General features: G+C 55.8%; 1 protein-coding gene across 1 annotated transcript in view; it reads right to left on the minus strand.

Annotated features, from left to right (window-relative positions):
• Positions 1-18,784, minus strand: part of LOC112121240 (piezo-type mechanosensitive ion channel component 1-like) — a 97,715-nt gene that overhangs the window by 62,083 nt on the left and 16,848 nt on the right. The window lies entirely within an intron of this gene.

The following is an 18,784-nucleotide window of genomic DNA, read 5'->3' on the forward strand; positions in this document are numbered from 1 at the left end:
TAGATTTAACCACCATGAATTTATCCAGTTCTCTTTTAAACGCTGTTATAGTCCTAGCCTTCACAACCTCCTCAGGCAAGGAGTTCCACAAGTTGACTGTGCGCTGCGTAAAGAAGAACTTCCTTGTATTTGTTTTAAACCTGCTGCCCATTAATTTCATTTGGTGACCCCTAGTTCTTGTATTATGGGAATAAGTAAATAACTTTTTCTTATCCACTTTCTCCACATCACTCATGATTTTATATACCTCTATCATATCCCCCCTTAGTCTCCTCTTTTCCAAGCTGAAAAGTCCTAACCTCTTTAATCTCTCCTCATATGGGACCCTCTCCAAACCCCTAATCATTTTAGTTGCCCTTCTCTGAACCTTTTCTACTGCCAGTGTATCTTTTTTGAGATGAGGAGACCAGATCTGTACGCAGTATTCAAGATGTGGGCGTACCATCGATTTATATAAGGGCAAATATATTCTCCGTCTTATTCTCTATCCCCTTTTTAATGATTCCTAACATCCTGTTTGCTTTTTTGACCGCCTCTGCACACTGTGTGGACATCTTCAGAGAACTATCCACGATGACTCCAAGATCTTTTTCCTGATTTGTTGTAGCTAAATTAGCCCCCATCATATTGTATGTATGGTTGGGGTTATTTTTTCCAATGTGCATTACTTTACATTTATCCACATTAAATTTCATTTGCCATTTTGTTGCCCAATCACTTAGTTTTGTGAGATCTTTTTGAAGTTCTTCACAGTCTGCTTTGGTCTTAACTATCTTGAGCAGTTTAGTATCATCTGCAAACTTTGCCACCTCACTGTTTACCCCTTTCTCCAGATCATTTATGAATAAGTTGAATAGGATTGGTCCTAGGACTGACCCTTGGGGAACACCACTAGTTACCCCTCTCCATTCTGAAAATTTACCATTGATTAGCATGTTGCTCAGCCTGTGAATGGGCGTCCATTTGCACATGAGCAGCCAGAGAGAGAGAGAGAAGTGTCCGGTCCGGTCTCCCTGCCTGCCAGGAGGATGGGGATCACCTGGTGACCTGCCTTCACTCACAGACCTATTTGGAATATCTACATAACTCCTCGCAGCTTATCCCTAACGTACACCTTGCAGGGATTACGGGGACCAGCGTGACGCCGGCTCTCATTAGAGACCTTACACGACATTCTTTGGTGAGCTACCATGTGGATCCCAGACCCAGGGGACCCCCCATGACTGCCGTGCTGGGCCTCCCCACACGCTCTGTGCAATGCCAGGACAGGTCATGGCGGAGGGATTCTCAGGTGGCCAATAGGGTCCAGGCTGCACAGGGGGCAGGGACAATGCTCTGATGAGGAGCATCCAATTTGGCCACTAGATCAGCCGGACCTTCCCTATTGGCTCCGCCCCACCGGGTGACCCCAGTGTGGAATCAGTCAGTATGTTCTGGGAGGAGGCGCGCACCATACAGGGGCAGGATAACTCTCCACTCACTCATCCCACCCAGCACCCCCTCCCCATGGCTGGCAGCCACTGCCCTCTGGAAAGGGCTGCGACTTTCCTTCCAGAGACGCAGCCACTTCAAATACATATTTAAAAAAAAAAATCTCTCAAGAAAGCGAGAGCACAAGCGTGCGAGCCAGAGCTCCGTACTGGGGAGATTGTCCCCTGAGAAATGGTTCCAGGCCAGACTCCCTTCCCCCACGCCAGGCTCAGGCTGCCAGGATTTCCCCTTTTTACCAGAAAATGGGCAGTCTGGTAATAGCTGTATGTGTCCATCCAAAAAAATAAAATAAAAAAATCAATCTTGTCCAATGCTGGAGAGGAAGGGGGGGAGGATGGGTGTATTTTGGTGCCAACCAAGACCTTTTTATGTGACTGTTTATTTGAAAACCTCCCCCTCCTATTTCCACAATGCATCTCACACACAAACCCACACACACACCCCTTCAGATCAGGGCAGCGTTCGCTACAGAAAAGCCACAAGAAGCCCGCTGTGTCGCTAAGGGTCCCATCATCTCCCCTCTCCAAGGAGCTCGCACTGCAGCCCGCCCTGGGAATGCGCCAGAACCAGCCTTCCCTGCAAAGCTGGACCTGACAGGCACGCTTCACCCAGGAGCCAGGAACACGCCTTCCCTTCTGCTTTGACACCCAAACAAGCCCAGGCCAACCGGGGGATCTGCCCCACCCTACACCGTCTCTGCAAGACTCCCCCCAGGGCCGGGGCACTGAGCGCATCCTGTGCCCAGGGTTGAATTACGTCAACTATAAGCACTCCAGAGCAGGGACAGTCTTTCTGTGCTGTTTATACAGCACCGAGCGCGGTGCTGCCCTGGCCTACGGCTGGGTGTGCTTCCACATTAGAGAATCATAGAAACATAGGGCTGGAAGAGGTCACCCGGCCCAACTCCCCCGTGCTGGGCGACCTGTGAAGCCCGTTTGGGGAGCCTCGCCTGGGCCTGGCCCCGGGGCCATTGCGGGGAGCATTAGCCGAGGTTTGGGGAGGTTTGGCCTAGACCATCCCCAACTAGGGTTGCCAACCCTCCAGGAATTAAAGATTAATCTTTAATTAAAGATTATGTCATGGGATGAAACCTCCAGGAATACGTCCAACCAAAATTGGCAACCCTAGGCCAGACAGGTGTTTGTCTCACCTGTTGGGGATTCCACAACTTCCCCGGGAAGCCTATTCCAGTACTCCACTACCCTCACGGTTCAAACGTTTTTCCTAATATCTAACCTAAATCCCCCTCGCTGCAGCTTACGCCCATCGCTTCTTGTCCTACCTGCTGTGGATGCGGAGAACAGTTGATCACTGTCCTATTTAGAACAGCCCTTAATATAGCTGAAGGCTTCTCAGATCCCCTCTCAGCCTCCTTTTCTCTAGACTAAACATGCCGAATTCTTCCAGCCTGTGCTCATAGGCCAGTTTTCCGATGGCTTTTCTTGCTCTCCTTTGGACTCTCTCCAGTTCATTCCCGTCTTTCCCACAGCTGAACGTGGCGAGGGCTCCCCAGTGCTGAGTACAACAGAGCCATCACCTTCCGTGTCTCACGCGTCCGCTGCACCCGCTCACAGGGGTGGAGGGCGTAGACCAGTGCTGAGCACTGTATAAGCACCTTGATGGACTACCCCAAAGGCAAGACACTGGGAGACATGTCATTGTGCGTGGGCCCTCTGGGCTCCACTGCGGGAGGACACCCAAAGGAACCGGCCATTTGCCATCAGGCCTTCACTCTTTGTCCCAGACATTGGCACGGAGCTGGCACAGCTTGCAGAGTGGCTGCAGCGTCCATGCCCAGGGAGCAGGATGGGTGTCTGGGTGAGGGCCCTTGTGTATCCCGATGATCAGTGTTTGTTTGGGCACATTCAGAGCACAAGCAGTTTAAAGAATGGCTTCCCTCTGAGCTCCCCAGAATGCGGGACGCTTTTCGGCAGTGGTTTCTCAAACTATTGTACTGGTGACCCCTTTCACACAGCAAGCCTCTGAGTGCGACCCCCCTGATAAATTAAAAACACTTTTTATATATTTAACACCATTATCAATGCTGGAGGCAAGAGGGGTTTGGGGTGGAGGCCGACAGCTCGCGACCCCCCATGTCATAACCTTGCGACCCCCTGAGAGGTCCCGACCCCCAGTTTGAGAACCCCTGCTTTACAGCCTCTCAACCCGCTCTGAAAACAGCTGTGAGGTGCGCAGGGATGCAGGAGGTGGGACACCTTTGGGGCCACAGTGACACCAATCTGCTTTCAGTGGCGTGCTCCAGGGAAGCGGATCATAAGTCCCATCCCCACCCCTCTATACCCGAAGCCGTGGTACCTGGAGGTTTATCAGAGCTCATGCAGAGATTCGTTCACACCAGAACATGGTCTCCAAGGCCACCGAACTAGGGGAACATTCAGATCTGGGTCCCCGCTGGGTAACTCTAGCCTTGACCAGCTCTTCCCCCTTCCATCAGGACATCCCAAACCTTCACCTTCGCCATGCACGGGTAGGAGGCTCAGGCCCATCCTCCCGCCTGTGCACAAGGGCACCGAGAGGCTAAGCCACTTGCCCAAAGCCACATGCAAGTCAGCAGCAGCGTCCGGGCTAGGAGACAGATCGCCTGACTCCCCATCCTGTGCTTTAATCACAAGATCGGCTTTCCTCTTTGCTGGAGTTTATTTTTAGGCAAATTACAGCTTGTTTTAAGGAGTGAAACCATCTGACTGGTCTGGAGCTTGGAGGGATTTAGAACAAACGACAGGCGCTGTGCTTCCAGCCAGCCTAGAGCTGGAAACCCCACGTCTCCAATAGCAAAAGCGCTGGAGATGTGGCAATCCATACCGTGGGTTACAAAACCAGCAGCTCTTAGGGATACACAGAGGAAGTCGGTCTACTTCAGGTGTAACTCACCAGGCTAGATGCTATCTGATCAGAAACCGGGTTGCTGGGCAACACCAGACAAGCCACAATCAAATGCAGACACCCACATGAGCAAGAGGCCGTAGGGAGCCACTTGCCAGCACAGAATGAGACTAGCCGCAAAGCCGTAGGCGCCCTGGTTAGCGCAGCTGCTGTCAGCATTCATTTGTGCCCCAAGTTTCTAGCCCCCTTCCCCATCTTCCTACTGGACTAGCAGGCCGGGCTGGGGTGGGTCGCCCACAATGTGCAGCACGCTTGGCTCCTTCCCCCGCAACAATAAAAGTAAAGGATTATTTACAGTGTTGCCAGACCCGATAAGATCGGGAGCTGATGATATGTTGTTTTTCTTAAAGCCCCAGTACCTGAGTCATGTGATTACAGGAGAATCTCCACTTTTTTTTTTCCTTTTTTTTTTTTTTTTTTAATTCACTTTCTAGTCTACATGGCTGCGGGGAAGAACTGGCCATGAGGCCCCTAGAGGCCAGAAGGCAAATATAAAGGTCCAAACATTGATTTTGGTTTAAAATCTCATGATCTTCACGCCGATCCCCTGATTTTCAGGGGCCTGATGCGATTTTTGACACTTGGCACTGGCAATCTGGGGCGGGCGGGGAGGGCGAGGTTCATGTACCGAGGCCTCATGGGAAAGAGGGCGTCCGAGGAGCGAAGCGGCAGGGGGGTGGCAATGGGAAAATAACCACTGGGAGGCCCATCCCCTAGGAGGCAGCTAAAGCGGCAATTGGGAAGGTTTAGCAAAGGGCCAGGTGCAGAGATGGGGTGGGTAGGGGAGGAGGCCTATAACTGGCTGATGCTCCCCCCCCCACTGCCATGCACCCCTCAGTGTCTGATTGTGGAGCACTCACCCTGAGCCATCACATCCTCCCTTCCCCTCCCCAGCTCACTCCAGCCAGAAGCAGAGCCGAGGACTCCCAGGTCCCAGCGTCCCCAGGCCTTTATCGGAGCTAATGAAACCCGGGGGGGCCAATAAGCAAGGTGTGTCCTGCTTACACAGAGCGCCAGGGCCTCTTTTCTCCAGGGGAGGGACGGAGAAGACCCCAGCTGTCAACAGCAATTCGGAAACAAGCGGAACAGGCCCCAAATAGGGCAGCCCATCCCCAGCTGGGAAGCAGCGCAGCGTAAATATGCTCCATGCGACGGTGCTGGCTGGTGCCGGGCGGTGTGCGCGGCGCACTCCGGCTCTGACAGGAAGGGGGCATGGCCCTTCCTGTGTTTACCAGCAGGTTTCCGTGGGATCTCGCTCCCTGGGGATAGGAAGCCGCACAGGCGCAGAAAGGCCGTGTAGCCGGACACCGCGGGAAGAAGCGTGACCCCAGCCACTGCCCAGTCATGCTCCCCCCAGGAGCTCAAATGCACCAGGCAGAAAGCCCAGGACTGGGATGCCAAGGATATAAAATTACTCCATCGACAGAGGGCCTCTCCGTGCTGCCTGACACACACGCCCTGGAGTTAACACACAGTCCAGAGCCCGTGGGGCTGCTGGGAACAGGCTGGGCTGGAGCCTGTCATCCCTGCAAATCAATCTCCCTCAAGCTCCACCAATTGGCAGGTTGGGGCTGCACCCAGAGTGCTTGGTGTGGGGCACAAGGTGGGGGTGCGCCCACCCCCGCAGAGAATCCGAATGCAGAGAGCTGGGGTGGCCCACTGGCTGCTCCCTATTTCGGGAGCAAGGAGGTACTGCCAGTCCCTGGTCCTGCTAAATGCATCTGACCGAGGTGCTGATGGAGGGGGACACATGGCCAAAGGCGAAAGCCCTGCGGAGCGTTTCAGAGATCAAAGCCAGCTCAGCCGCTTTCTCAGGGAGCTTAATGGCGGCAAGAGGGCATCAATATTAGCTTGGCTCTGGCACAGCCTGGGGAGCAAGAGAACAAGTGCCCCCACATCCTGCAACACAGAACAGTGGGGGGACGGGGACAACCACCACCTCTTGCCCCTAGGCTCCATGGCCCACTCAGTCCTCCATCGCTGCTGAGGAGCCTGCCCCACCAGACCCCCTTCAGCAACCCCTATTGGCAGGAGACGAGGGCAGCCCGGGGGACCGGAGCCCAGTTTGAGATAGAGCATGTGGGAAGGCAAAACAGCCCACGCTCTCCAGGGAAAGGAAAGCACCAGCAGGAGCCATCATTCACCTGGGGGATGGGTAAAGCCCAGCAGCTTCTCCTGTGCAAAGGACCAGGGAGCTGTACCAGGCAGGCAAGGATCACGCCCCCTTCCCTCTCGCCACCTCCTCCCCAGTGGCTCCATGCACAGCACTCAGGGCAACTCCCACACCCAGAGACGTCACAGCTTGCCAAAAAGGAGCAGCCTACAGCAACCCTAAGATGCCAGTCATTGAGGACGGGGCGCAGAGGCAGTTGCTGGAAGTTCTGCCCTCTCCTCCCCTACCACTTATTTTCGCATAGCAGAGGGGGGGAGAAGGAGGGTGTCCGCTGGATTCTGGTTCTCTCTCTCACACACACTTACTTTGAGGGGGTCACACTCCAAGAGGCCCAGGAGAAAACAGAGGTCCAACAGAACGCTTAGGGTCATTGCAGCGTCATTGAAGGGCATTAGGCCCTGCCTCCAAATGCACGACGCAACGGTACCTTCCAGACAGCGACTGCTTAAGGCAGCCAGGAAACCCCAGGTCTCCCAATACACGCCCCCACCCAGAAAGGCAGATCCTGCACTGCACCAGGGAGACACTGGCCTTGTCCAAGTTCCTGCAAGGGAACCCCACCCATGCCAGCCGGGGTGAACCCGGCCCGTTCCGGTAAGGGTCAGACTAAGCCCAGGGGAGAGACGAGCTGGGGCACACGGGGCTCAGGAGTGAGACGCCCCCTCAGCATGCCTCCCTCTTCCCAGCCTCCCTTCTTAGCACGCCTTAGGGTGCGGCCCCGAGGAGCGGGGACCTGCCCTTTAGCAATGGTGCTGCTCTCTCTCTCCGCGCAGCCACCGCCCCGAGTTTCGCTTCCCCGCTGCCCGCTCAGGAAACCAGCGCTAGAGAGGGTTCGAGGGAGAGTGTCCCAGGGCAGCCGAGGCTGGAAAGCTGGAGCCAAAAGCTTGCAAGTCCCGTGGCCCCAAAAGGGGTCTGGCTCCCAGAGCACAGTGCCCACAAGCCACAGGGCCCACCCTAGAGCGCAGGTCTGGCCTCCTCTGCGCGCACCCTGGCTGCTTCCCAGCTCGGCCAGCACTGGCCGGGGCTGTCCGCTGCAGCCTGGAAGCGACAGATTGGCGCTTGCCCCGTCACCCCCATCAGCAGCATCCCCAACACTGGCTGCGGCACATCTCTCGGTGCCGCCCTGGGAGGGGAGCAGGCCAGCCAGTGACCTCTGCCTGCAGTGACTTGCGCTCCCCGGCTTCACAAGTGCCAATGGTTGCTAACTACAAAATTTACAAACTGCATGATCTCATGGAGCAAATATGCCTCTTCCGGTGCCAGCAACAATGAGGCAGAGAGAGCCCTTTCCTGAGAGCGAGAGACCCCGCTGGAGCTGCTGCAGCTGACGCAGGAGGGCAGCCCTGTTTTCACCCTCTCTTCCCCAGGAGGCTCAGGACTGCTCCCAGCTTCCTTGTCAGGGACCTCGGACCCTTGAGCCCAGGGGCATTAGAGCCTCTAAGTTAAATCGCCAGGGCCAGGTAGTTAACCCCTTCAGCACCAAGATCTACCACACCCCAGATCCAGCTGTGACTATTCCTGAGGAAATTCGGTGCCAAAACATTAAAAATTCTGTGCACATTTTAAAATTCTGCAAAGTTTATTTGTCAAATAAATGTGGAGGCTCCAGCATGGCAGTGGGGAGCACAGGCCACTGGCTGCACACAGGTGGGAGATCACTGTGCAGCTTCGCCCTGGGACACAGACTCAGCAGTGAGGCTGCACCCAACCCTGGCACAGTGCAAGGACAGGGCCTGCCCCAGAAACACCCCAGGGTGCTGCCCCTCCGTGCCAGGTGCACCAGATGTGGGAAGGCAGGCTCAGCAATGCAGGAGGGGCTCTGTGTGGGGCAATCTGGGTGCGGGTGGCTCAGTGGTGGATCTGGGTGTGGGGGGGATCTGGATGCACAGGGGCTTGTTGGGGGTTCTGGGTGCAACGGTAATGGGACTCATTTTTCTGCAGGGAAGCAAAGAAATATGTGGGGGACATAAATTCTGTGCATACGCAGAGGTGCAGAATTCCCCCAGGGGTACGTGAGGAAGCAAGCAGCGGGAGTCCTCTCTTCTCCCCATCAGAGCAGTCTCCACGGCTGCTGGGCTCTAGCTGCTCAGAATGGCTGATCCAGGGAGGAGTCGGCGCAGACCCAGCCACCAGACCTGACTAGCAGCTAAATGCAGCTCAGCCCAGGGCGAGGGACTGGAAGCAGCTCCATATGTGGGACGGGATCCCAGCTCCTCAAGGCAACAGGGCCTGGGAGCAGAGTCAAACACTTCCTATCCTGCCTCTGGCCACGACTCAGTGCAATGGTTGGTGGGTTGTAGCAACCTACCTGCCTGGTGCAGGAGCACCTGGAGGGCCCTGCCCTTGTGCTAGGCACTGTGCATGCACACACACACACACGCACGACAGCCCCGCGTTCATCTCCTCCCCCTCCTCAACCACTATTCTGCAGCAATGCTGAGCTGGAGCATACGTCACGTCCCACCCCAGAGGCAGCTGCACTTCAGGGACGAGGGAGAGAGCCGTACACACGCTCTGGAACACGCTGAGCATTCCCTGTGCAGCACACTGCTCTTCGCTGCGGAGATAGGCTAGTGTCTGGGTGGCACTGGGCGGAGTGGGGAATTCTGTACGGAAAACTCAGTGAGCAAGGGGAACAGGATGGGTGAGAGGAGCTGCCTTGAGGGCCTTGGGGACAAAACTGTCTAGCCCCAGAGCAAGCGGACTGAGCAGGGGGCGCGCTCACACCCTGCGCTGCCTCCCAGGGCCTCAGACCTGAGCCGCCGGGGCCTGAGCGCTGGAGGCACTAGAGAGGACCTGGCCCTGCTGTGCTACTGCCCAGAGCCAGGGGCTGGTTCTGGCCCCAAGGAGGCGCTTGCGTGCTCCCGCTGCCGCAGGGAAGGCAGGAGCCTATGACAGAGCTTGAGAACTATTGACCTGAGCCGGCAACCCACTGCACAGGGCGGGGGCGGGGTGCCGCCGCCTCACTTTGCATTTACACCAGTGACCTAGGCTCGGCGACCCCTCCCCAGCCTCTCCCTCCTCCTCTGCAGCCGCAGCAGCTCCTCCAGGCCCGGTGAGGAGGTTTGCATTCCCAGCTGTGCAGACGTGGTAAATCCATCACAGCGAGCAGAGACCGCCAGGGTCACACCGTCTGACTCCACCGCCGCAAAGGCTGATAGACGGCCGGGCCGCGCACAGCCCCAGCGGTGCTCAGATGCGGAGGCCCGGTAGCGCCCATTCCACAGCAGACACAGCCCTTCACGCTAACGCCATGGACTGCACTTTGCCTCTTCTGCCAGGCACGTTCCCTCATGTCCCCCATCCCCAGAGCGCACAACGGGGGCAAACTGTCTCCACTGGGACAGCCATGCCACCACCAAGCCACTTTGCTGCAGCGTGAGCAGAGCCATTGCAATTCCCGCGCCGCGCCATCCCACCGCAGCAAGGTTAAACCCACGTCACTGAGCGTTAGCGGGAAAACACACACCCTGCCCAAATGCGCTGGCGCCCTTGGAGCTCTCTAGCCACACGGGGGCTTTCAGCAAGATAACCGTTCCGGAGTCGCTACTTCAGTAGTGTCCAAGTGTAGACAAGTCCTAAGGGCCACACTGTAGCTCGCCTCCTGCAGGCGCCCCAGGGGAGTGCAAGAGACAAGAGCCTCCCCAGCTCCCCTTATGTCCCTACACATGGGCCAGCCCTGGTTCTGCCCAAGCACATGGCACCAGAGAGTCGAGAGTGGCTGGGACCCCAGAGGGGCCACGGCCTCACCCAGAGCTGGGCTGGCACAGTGAGGAGCGCACACTGCACCCATTCCAGTGGGTGGCAGTGACCCCTGCTGGGGATGTGCCGGGCACACCTTCAGAAGCTGTTGCCAGTGCGCTGGGCTGTCCCAGCCATGCAGCACAGCCCTGGCCGGTGCCCGGCTTCTCCCAACTAAGGGCAAGTCGCCCAAGCAGGCAGCCTCTGTCCACGTTTAACGTGAGGCATGCAGCACACCAGTCCTTGGGCACAAGGGAGGAAGGGGCTGGGAGCCAGGACACCTGGGTTCTATTCCCAGCCCTCCTGCCGATGAGTGAGGGGAACCCAATCCTGCTCTAGCTCCTGAGCAGAGGGGGACGAGCAAAGCGTCTTTGGCCTGCACGGGCAGCGTGCACCGGCCAGGAAAGGCCCTGCCCTTTAGGGCTAAGCTATATCTGCGCACCCGAGAGCAAGGGCACTTTACGGGGGTGGCATTCAGAGGAGTCGGGGTTATTCGGATGCATTCGAAAGCGATTTCAAACCCAAGGGAATTCCTTCACTTTAGTCAACCGCAGATGCTCTGCGCAGGCCAGAGGTACGAGACCTCGGTGGGGCAGAAGCCCAGGCCCGTCGCGCAGCGTTCCCTGGAGCGGCGCAGCGTTCCCTGGAGCGGCGCAGCGCTCCCTGGAGCGGCGCAGTGCTCAGACCGCCAGGAATGGGGAAAGCCCTGCCCCTGCCCACGAGGCCAGGCCGAGAGGAAGGAGCAGCTGGAGCAGAGCCCGCTGGCACGGATTGCACCGGTGACATCCCCCAGGCCTTATGCGGCCAGTGTTTTGGGGCTAATGGCTTATCTCAGTCTCAGCTCCCCCATCACGTGCTCGCGCCAGGAAGAGGAAAGCTTTGGTGCAGAGCACAGAGGCATTCAGGAAATCTGCTCAACCTCCCCGCCCCACCTCCAGTAAACCGGAGAGGATCAGAAAACCTACTGGGGGAGCAGGGGAGAGAAATCCACATTCAGCTTCTACCTCCCAGACTGTGCCTTGCCACTCAGCACAGATACAGGGGTGCTGCCCCAGACTGAGCATTAAAAGCAGCAGCACAGGGATTTGGACCCAGAGTTTTCACACGCCTGCAATTTAACACCGTCATGTGCAATCACCGGGGCTGGGCGGGGACAGCAGGAGTCTGCAGATATTGTCAAAAACGTATTTGAGAACCGGCTGAGCAAGTTATGGAGCCTGAAAGCCTCCTGTTCCTCAGGAAAGGCACTAAAGAAAAATACGGCATCACAGGATTTCCTGTTTGCTGCCTCTCGCTGGCTCCAGATCCAGCCTGCTCCAGTTTACAAGGAGGAGGATGGAGGTTTGCTCGATAAGTGCTGGGATCTGAGAGTCAAGCTCGGCTCTTTCTGCTCCTCTGCACAGCAGCGATACAGAGTGACGCCCGGGCAGCTGCAGGCTCTGAATTCCCCGTGGTCTCCAGCAGGGCTGCGCAGGAGTCCCCGGAAGCAGGGTCTGGCCTGGCTCTCAGAGCCTCACTCACACGTCTGACTCTCGCATTCTCAAGAGGTCAGAACTCAGCTCTCCCAGCCCCCAGCAGAGCCGGCTCTCCAGGGCCAACAGGAGTGAAACCTGCCTGTCCCAGCCGAGCTGCGAGCGCACACACAGCAGCGAGAAGGGGCTATTTTTACATACTAACTTTGACCACGGCTGCAGTTTAAGATGGACAGTGGCCAACACAAAACATACGGAGCAGCGGTTGGAGGAGAGCAGTGCCAGCGAGCTGGAGAAGGACACAACCTGGGTTCTGCAGGCGCTGGCAGCTTCGGGGAAGAGGGAGCTGCTTGCCCCCTGAGATGCCCCATTGCAGCTGGTTTGGTGAAGGGCAGAGACGCGGCGCTGTGCATTGCTGTTAGCACAGGTGTCCGCGGAGTCTCAGGCCAATGGAGTGCACAGATCTGGATTGCTGCTCGCAAGGGAGAGGCACCATTACCCAACCACTCCCCAGCCAGCTGTTCCAGCCCTTTGATTTATGCCCTTTCCTCACTTAGCAGCCGCCCTCCCACCATTCACAAGCCAGCTGTGGGGATGAAGAGGAAACCACTGAGCTGGTTAGACTGGTAACATCCACTTTAACCCACTGGAGTTTAGAGTCCTAGGTGATTAAGGGAGTGTTGGAAAAACGAGAACAGGCTTTAAGCAAGAGCCAGAAGAATCACAGAACCCGGTGCCTGCCCCCTGCCTCTCCTAGCCCCCTGGCCCACAAGCGGGTCTGAAGCAAGGCAAACCTGCCACTTGCGAGTACTTAGGGGGCCGGCCCAGCCCAAGAGACGTTGGATTGGCCAAGCTGGGGAGATCCTGACCAGAATGAGGAAGATCCCAGCCTCACTCCAACTAAAGCCTCCAGAATGGGCTGGTTACTAATCACACGAAGGCCCATCCCCACAACAGAGGTTTTTAAGGTCAGGCTTGACAAAGCCCTGGCTGGGGTGATTTAGTTGGGGATTGGTCCTGCTTTGAGCAGGGGGTTGGACTAGATACCTCCTGAGGTCCCTTCCAACCCTGAGATTCTACGATTCTATGAACACTGCCCCTGCCCTGCTTACAGCACCTGAAGCCATTGCAGTGACTATGTGGGGTCACTTTCCGCTCCGTCTCCATCCTGGCCCCTGACAGGCTCCCCTGCTGACCTGCGGATAGCGAGCCTGGACTCGGGAGCCCCGGCAGAGTCCATCCCGCCACACGCCTCCTCAGCAAAACCATCCCCACCGCAGCACGTAACACGGATGCTGCAGGAGGCAGGAAAAGCCCAGTGTTGCGGTCAGATCTCTGGCCCCTTGCAAGGCAGGTGGCGAGCAGTGTGCGGGAGGGGGCGGGCATCACCTCTGAACTTGTAAACGGAGCAAATGGGCGCTGGAGTCAGACGGGGAAGATGGGGTGTTACTCTATAGCCATGTCCCCAGCACGGTGGATTATTAGGTAAATGGGGAATGTTCTCATCGAGCTGATTCTAAGTTACCCCAGCAGGGCAGCGTTGGAAGCTCCCTCTGGTACGGAGCCAGTTTAGCCAGATCTACAGAGGTACTTTACTTAGGCTCCTAATTTCCATTGATTTCACCCTTTTCACCTCTTCGTTAGGCTCGCAAATATCCTTCAGCCTTGCTGGCTCCTGGCATGGCTACAAAGGGAAGGGCCTGACTTTTTCCAGTTCACTCCGCTCAGCAAGCTCGGAGGTGCCAATGGTCATTAGTTATTTTCCCTCTTGGTATTTCTGACTCATTCACTTGAGCCAATCCAGCCAGAAGGTGCAAATGCACGGCAAGTTTCTGCTAAAGAGCATGAGGGGTTGCCAGCCTTCAAGATTTTGTACGTATAAAGAAATATATAGGTATAGCCCGTGTATTTTTAAAGCTACAAATCTCAAGCCTTGTCTTCAAAGAGCCCTCGAGCAGATGTGTGGGTGGGCAGTGAGATCGGACGTCACAACAGACTTAGATCTGACATGTGTGATCTTAAAACTGTGATTGTTTAGAACATCTGTGAAACACTTGGGAGAAAATCTCTCTTGGCCCAGCCCTTCTAGTTACCGTCTCTGGAAAAGCAGACACCTAGTTCTCTAGTCCTCCAGAACGAACAGGGAAGAGGCAAGATGGAATGCAGTATTGCTATGCTTCTAAAGGTTACAAAACCACCACCACCACACAGAGTTTTCCACGTATATATAATCACATATAAGAGAGATGGATACTAATTTTCCCCAATGCAGCTCCTCCTTCAATCCTGCATCTTAACACAAACCGAGCCCTCGATAAATAAGTACATTGTCCAGGTGACAATTCAAAGCAATCACTCCACATTCCAGCCCTGCCCCTTCTAGCTCCGCAGTGGCCAAGGAATCCCTGTGCCAAGCTCACGGCACAGCACAATGTGAGTGGTGCTCCATGGGAAGGTGCCTTTGTAGAAGGGGTGGTTCTCTGTTCCTCCACATCCGGCTGCTACTGCCGTGTGCTCTGGCCCTGCTGAGTCAGACCAACAGGCCAGAGGAACTGAGCACAAAGGTCCTTTCATGTGCAAACGTGCTGCTGTGCTAACTGGTACCAAAGGACACTGTCCGGGACTCCTGGACCCTCCCCTCTCGCAGCTCACTCTTGGAGCCATTCCAGGTACCAGAAAGATTCCAATTGCCACAGAATTGATTTAGGACTCGGAGTTCGCTCCAAGATGGGGCAATAGCCAAGAGGACAGTGAGAACACTCTCCATTAGGGACACAGGGCTTGCCAGACTGGATCAGACCAGAGGTCCATCTAGTCCCACACCCTGTCTCTATCAGTAGCGAATACCAGGTGTTTCACCGGAGGTGCAAGAGCCCCTTTGGGCTGCAGTTATGCAATGTCCGCCCCTAGGGAAGTTTCTTCCTGACCCCCATCATTTAGTGGCTAGCTTATGTCCTGAAGCATGAGGGTTTATTCCCCCTCCCTTTTAAAAAATTTTTCTATCCCATCCAATGTAATCACACAGGCTCTGATTATCCTTATCAAGGCTAATCCTCTTTCAATTCTACCTGCTTCGCTCTGGCCTCAACAATTCCTCGGGTCATTGGTTAATTAGGCCTGGCGTAAAAGGGGCATTTCCCTTTATCAGCTTTAGACCTGCTGCTTGCACTGACTGTCTCCCAACGCTTGGATTAAAAGAAAGGGTAAAGTGAAGCTTCCAATCTGCCCGCTCTGTGCCAGCCATGACTGCGACCACCTCTGTATTGGCCTTTCCTATTCATCTCCTCTCCAAGCTCAACAGCACCAGTCGTTTCAGATTTCTCATTCCGAGCCCTCTCCCGAGACCTCAGACCCGGATCTATAAGACAGTCTAGAGTCTATTAAAAATGTTGAAAATTAATAAAAAGTCTCAGAGTAGCAGCCATGTTAGTCTGTATCCGCAAAAAGAACAGGAGTACTTGTGGCACCTTACAGACTAACACATTTATTTGAGCATAAGCTTTCGTGGGCTACAGCCCACTTCATCGGATGCATAGAATGGAACATATAGTGAGGAAATATATATACATACAGAGAACATGAAAAGGTGGGAGTTACCATACACACTATAAGCTCAGTTAAGGTGAGCTATTATCAGCAGGAGAGGAAAAGAACTGTTTGTAGTGGTAATGAAAATGGCCCATTTCCAGCAATTCACAAGAAGATGTGAGGAACTGTAGGGGGGGTTGGGGGGGGAATAAGCATGGGGAAATAGTTTTACTTTGTGTAATGGCCCATTCACTCCCAGTCTCTGATCCAATCCTCCCCTGTGTTTTTGTAGGGACCAGAGGAACTCTGTGGGGAAGGAACCTGACAGATTCACCCCGTTGGCCTGTGGCTGGCAGGGCCTTGCCCTTGGAGGGGGGGGGCAGTAAAGAGGTGCTGTCCAAGCCCCCCAGTTAAAGCCACTAGGGGTTGCTGAGTGGGCCCTCTTTCTTGTGAAGGGTCCCTCGCCTACCTTGCTGGTCTCATTAACCTGCCCAGATCCCTCAGGCTCACCCCCTACACACACAGCTCTAGAGCGGGGGCAAGAGGGCAGCCATGCCTAGCCAGCGGGGCTTGCCAGAGCCAGGAACATGCAGGGGAGAGGAGAGAAGCAGCAATTTTTTTGCATGGGCTAAAGTTTGCTGAATTTGAATCCCGCCTCCTCCTCCCTCACCAGGGCTTTGTGCCGGTCGCTTTCTGGGCAGACAGCTGCTCCCGCTGGGCCATGTTCATCTTCCAGATTTGGCCAAAGCACTGGGTTTTATGGACTTTTCCAAGGAGATGGGTTGATTATTTTATGCCTCTCTTGAGTACGCTGCCTCTCTGGAGTACGCTGCTTCCCCCCATTCCCCTCCCCCCTCCCCCCCCCCCCCCCCCCCCCCCGGCGCAGGGCTACTTGGGAAACAGTGAACTGACGTGCCCATGAAATCCCTTCCAATGCGCTGACGTAGGCAGACAACCACCCCGGAGCCAGCACCTTTCAGAAAGCGGCTGCAGAGCCGCTTCCCTTGCACAAACCCCATCCATCAGCGGAGGGCGGCCAGCGGGCTTCTGGCACAGAGCAGCTCGGCTCTGCCCCCAGCCAGTAGCCTGGGGAGCCAACAGCAGCCTTGACGCATCTCAGAGCATCTGTCACCATTGGGGTCACCCGGGGACTCTCCCAGCTTGAAGCACCAGAAGAAGCAGGGCAGCCACCTAGGGACTTTTTACACTCACCAGGGGGTTTATGCCGCAGCTGCATGGCTGGGGCATTGGATGGCTGCGGAGGGAATCAGCTTCCTGCCGCTCCCCAGAACTCCTCGGAGGTCTCCCCTCCAGAGGCTGAATTGGCCTGACCCTGCTTAGCTTACAGAGGAGACCGTCACAGCTGGGGTGGGGTTGGCTGCATGGCAAAAACTACCTAGGGATTCACAGCGCAAGTGGCTCTGATCCAGGCTGCGGTGCCTCCTCCTCTCACACCTCAGAGATGCTCGGGGTTTCAACAGGGCTAGAATAGCCCTGGGCCAGTAAAGGCAGCGCCTGCGCAGTGCAGGACGGGGGCCAGGATTACAGACTCCCAGCAAGGGCAGCAGCGTGGCGAGCCGGGCCCTCAGAGATGGGGGAAATGGGGAGCCCTTTTCTAAGCAGCTCTAAGAATCGGGGACAAAGCGCTTGGGGCAAGGGAGGGGTGGAAGAACCGGTCACGGTGCAGGAGTGAGGAGAGGGTTAATGCGTTACTCAGAGCTGGAGCTGCCAGCCCCAGGAGTTTGTTTCTTTCAAATACTTTTATGTGAGGAGAGAATAAATCACCGCTCGGGAACAGCTCAGCTCTGACTTTGCTGGGTTGTTTAAACGCTGACCTTTAACCCAGCTTTGAAATCTTCCCAGATGAATCTGGGCTGCACATTAGGGTTAGGAGCAGCCCTGCCCACGTGGCTGGGAAGCAAAATCAGAAGAGCTCAGTGCAAGGGACTTGCCCACGGCTACACACTGGTTGCAAAGGAAATGAAACCTCACTGTCTCCTTCGCTCAGCCGCTTCGCACCCGGTGCAATCTCCAACCCATCTCCAACCACCGCTCGCTGGGCGTGGGGAGGAGACGGCTAGTGCAATGGCAGGCACAACTCAGCAGGGAGAGGTGAGGGCACAGCAAGACAAAGCCACAAAACGGAGCGAGTGACTCTTCCCCTGGCACGACAGGATTTACTAGCTGCATTATGGGAGAGTTAGAGGCCTCAACCGAGACCAGGGCCCCCACTGAGCCGGGCACAGCACAGACCCCGACCGAGACCAGGGCCCCCCACCGAGCCGGGCACAGCACAGACCCCGACTGACACCAGGGCCCCTCTTGACCAGGCTGCAAGCAAGAGTCGAAGCCAGTGGCTCTCTAGCTTTGCCATGCTATGGCCCAGTCTGTAGAAGAAAGGGCCACTCCACCATCCTCTGGCTCTCAGAACAGTAATTGGCTCCCTAAAGATACTAGACTGTGGATCTCAGAGTGGTACTGGGTCCCAGAGGGGCAGTGCATAGGCCCATGTACCCAACACATATAGTCCATCTATGGTGGTAGACGTGGGACTTTCTGTGGGATGAACTGGGTAGGTCTATAGCTTGGCCTTCTTGGGGAAGGGAACCTGAACCTGACACATCCATTGCTTTGTGCCATGCTCACCACGGGCACTGGCCCACTAGAGAACTGGAGGGGCTCCACACAAAAGTCTCACTTTAAATCTGAGCAGATGCAGGTCAATTGGGCAACCAGCGGCAGCTGGGAGTCTGCAAGTCTGCACAGGAGCCCTGGGATGCTGGAGCTGGAAGCAGCAGGAGTGGATGCCTGGGCAGGCCTTTTAGGATTCCCACTGCTCATCCTATGTAGTGCAGGGGCTAGCCAGGGTACCCTATGAACTGTCCACTTCCTTCTGCCAGAGCACTAAGCCATGGCTGATAGGCCATCACAGCCCGGTTGATACAGAGAATAGAGAGGGTCACACTCTTATCTTGGGCACTTCAGGAGAATAATGATTCACGCTGCTGAGAGAGAAAAACGGCCCAGATTTCGAGAGCATGGACGCGCTGCCTCCTAATGCCCTTCTGTGCAGAAGAGGGTGCGCTCAGAAACAGGCTTCCGCTGGCATGGCGAGCCAGGTGAAGGGCCCAGACTTGCCGATGTCAGATTTACAGCCTGGAACGTGATCAGTGAGGATCTGGAGAGCTTGCCAGAGGGAATAAGTCAGTTAACAGCTTTGCACAAAGGAAGAGGCGTTCATCTCTCAGCGTGCTGTGCATGACCCCAGCATGACTAACAGCAGCTCTAGAGAGACTCAGAGGAAGCCATCAGCTCGCTCCAAGGGCTGGCGTGACTCATGCCTGAGGAAGAGCGGACTGGGCTGCCTGGCAAGCCGTGATTGGTAAGCAGGCTGCAGGTTAGCCACCCCTTCAGTGACAAGGAGAGAGAGGAGGGTTTTTTTTTTTCCCCAGGGGACAGATTTCCCCACCCTCAA

This window comes from Terrapene carolina, unplaced genomic scaffold (genome assembly GCF_002925995.2).
Source record: "Terrapene carolina triunguis isolate 2854851 unplaced genomic scaffold, T_m_triunguis-2.0 Scaffold33911, whole genome shotgun sequence".
Taxonomy (NCBI): domain Eukaryota; kingdom Metazoa; phylum Chordata; order Testudines; family Emydidae; genus Terrapene; species Terrapene triunguis.